This window comes from Meleagris gallopavo, chromosome 1 (assembly GCF_000146605.3).
Source record: "Meleagris gallopavo isolate NT-WF06-2002-E0010 breed Aviagen turkey brand Nicholas breeding stock chromosome 1, Turkey_5.1, whole genome shotgun sequence".
In the NCBI taxonomy this organism is placed as follows: Eukaryota; Metazoa; Chordata; class Aves; order Galliformes; family Phasianidae; genus Meleagris; species Meleagris gallopavo.
This window is the reverse complement of record NC_015011.2, coordinates 95,253,304-95,256,649: the sequence shown is the minus strand read 5'-3', so window position 1 is coordinate 95,256,649 and position 3,346 is coordinate 95,253,304.

The following is a 3,346-nucleotide window of genomic DNA, read 5'->3' as shown; positions in this document are numbered from 1 at the left end:
CTAAGATAGAAAAAAGGAAGTTAGTTATGAATATATATATACATGCATGTATATAAAATATATATGAATGTATATAGCAAGCGATGAACTAGCAATTTCTTACCTCTTAGCTAGCTGCTCAGTGAGTGGAAGAGAGAGAGTTGAACTCCCACTTCCTTCAAAACTCCTTCTGTTTGATGTCATATAGTATGGAATATCCCTTTGGCCAGTTTGTCAGCTGTCCTAATTCTTTCCCATCCAGTTTCTTGGGCCCTTCGCTGAGAATGGCCTTTGCTCTATACAACACTACTTAGTAGCAACTGTAAACATTAGTTTTATTATCGTTGTTTTTCTCCCAGAACTAAAAACATAGCATTATACTATCCAGTCTGAAGAAAACAATTCTGTCTCAGTTGAAATGAAGATAGTGCCGGTGCTAAGACAGGCTAGATTATGTCCAACCTGACTTGGAGAAAACCTACGGTATGCTTACTTGAAATAGATTAAATTATTTTCAATTTATAGTAATTAGATATAGACTAGCATTAAGAGGCTAGGAAGTCATGAAATCATTTGAATTGGGAGGGACCTTTTTGAGGTCACCTAGTCCAACTCCCCTGCAATGAATGGGAGTATAGAATCATAGATAATAAGGCATACAATCTTCCTGTTCCACCAGTTTGGAATGAAAAAGTTACGGGGGTTTGTTTTAACGTTAGGACTAGTTTTGAGTATGACTTTTCCTTTTTCTGAGACCAATATTTTACCTGTTTTGTTGAATTCCTTTGTTTCTTCCCCAAGAACCAAACCATTACTTTTTCTTCATCTCACCTTAGACATTCTCCAAAACTTATTAAAATCAGTAGATTTTCTTATGCTCATTATTAGATGAATTCATTTTAAAGACAACTGGAAAAAAGCATGGAATCCTTGCAACACTATGCCAGCCTTATGAATTTATGAAAGGACAATAAACTTATTATGTATGATAGTTTGTATTCAGTACAGATCAGTATTATAAATCAGTTTAACTACAGTTTATTAGCACTGAACAGTTACTACTCATCCTTGCCCCATCTTTGGAGATGGCAAACCATGTTTGGTATTATTATTCTTCCTTTCCAGATTCAGTTCTTTGAGTGTAATATTATCCCTTTTGGAATTATTTAATTGGATTTTATATGGTTGTGAAATTAGATTTCACAGTAGCAGTTGTGTGATATCTGTTTTAATCTTGTGTTTTTTTCATTATTAAAATCTTTCTGGGCAAAACATGCAGTATTTCATCAATTTTTATACATTAAAATACCACAGATTTTACCACAATATATTACACACTCATAGAAAAATTATTTGGGATTGTATAAGATCACATATATTCCAAAAACTAAGCAAAATTAATACATGAAAAAAATATTTGTCCACGTGTGCAAAGAATTTTTTTCCATTCGTACAGAGTAGGAATATACTGGTAGGTGTTCAGCAAGAAGTAAGAAAACATCCTTAGGAGTTAAGCGTTATCTCTAGGAGGACCTTAAAAGCTCCTGCCTCTCAGTCTGTGCTCCTCCACCAACTCTCTTACATTTGTAACTCATCATATTCAGTTCCATAAATATCCAAAATATTGTACTTGATCCTGTTTGATTTGACCTGAAGTCAAGTGGAGTTACTCTTCTGTGGTTTTGTCTAGCAGGGGTTCATGCTAATTCTTTGAGTACTCTGGAAATAAACACATTTGCAAAACCTTAAATTTCACCTGCAGACATGAACCCGCTAAGCACTTGAATTAAGATCCTTCTTCTGAGATGGAGTTCTCTCTGAAGCTCAGAGGCTCTTAGTAAACACTTGTTTCAAAATAAAATGAGACTCTCTTTGGGGCCTTCTCAGCAATTGCTATTGATTAGATTCTGTGTTTGAAATTGAAATATCCCAAATTTGTCAAGGATTTGATTTTAATATTAACGTGACTATTTACATAGATCTATTCATTTTTCTGTAACCAAGACTGATGATATAAAGCACAAGGTTTCAAAACAACTTAAGTAGTGGGGTGTCAGTGTTAATTGTAATTTCAAGGCTCTTTTGTACTAACACTTCTAAAATTTTGTAACAATTGGACATCTTCCTATCTGTATGAGACCTTATTATCTTTAAAACTGTCTTAAATATGACCTACAATTACACTTCTACAATTTGATTACAGGGAACCCAAAGTATATATTTTCCCAATCCATAATATATCATTATTTGGCACTAACAATTACTCAGTTCACATTTACCTGTATATTTAGAATTTAAGCCTGGTCCTGGATGATACCATCTCACTGTACCTAAAATTAACTTATATTCAATCAATCCTCTAGTTCAGAATATTTATCTGTATCTAATCCATTCTTGATTTTCATGTGTGCACATGCATGTAGTTTCTTTGAGCATGAAGCAGAGAAACAGATGGCTTTAACAGCAAGATTTTCCACTGACTTTTATTTAGTACACAATTTTCACAAAAGAAAAAAAAATAATTTCTCACAGAATCTATTAGCTATTTTTTGAACGGAAAATTGTAAAAGTATCTAAGTCATCTTCATTTCTTTCCCAAATATGCATTATGTCATCCAAAGACAATACAGTAATTTTCTGAAGAAATATATATTTTTTCTAGTTGTAACATGTATAAGCATATTGCTTTTACTTTTTACCTACATTATTTGGAGTTTATCACACACACATTAAATAGAACTCATTTTCTATATTGTCCCCTAGAATTCACATAACATTAGATTAATACAAAAAGGAATTTGTCTATAATTTCAAACCAGAACTTTTTACCGAAGATGAAATCAATTCCAATGCTAGTATTCTTCTACATACAGTTGCAAGGAAGTGAAGGAATGACTGAACACGTATGATTTATTTTTTATTAAGAAGCATACGGTATGCACTGCTAACTGTCACTAATAGCTTTATAAAGCTGCAATGCTGGCATGTGCTTTTATTGATTTTAAACAAACTAATCCCAGTATTCTGATCTTTGCTTTTACGGTTGGTGGAAGAAGCCAACACTATGAAGACCTAATCTTACATGTTAAAAGAGAAGCATTAACCCTGTGGAAACTTCTCTCTGAGGGACTGAAGGAACTTGGCACATGCAGTTGATGGAGGCAGGTACAGAAACTAACACAGACATTTCTCTGTTCTGAAGAATCACTATTTCTGGCATGTTTCCATGTTCTCCGAAAGGAAATGCAGTCAAATGTTTAACTAAAGTTATTCCCTTCCCTGATTATAACTGTGCAGCCAAGCTGTAGTAGAAACAAATGGCAGTATAGCAGTTCCCTTAATCCAGTCTACAGTGAAGCAAGTTTGA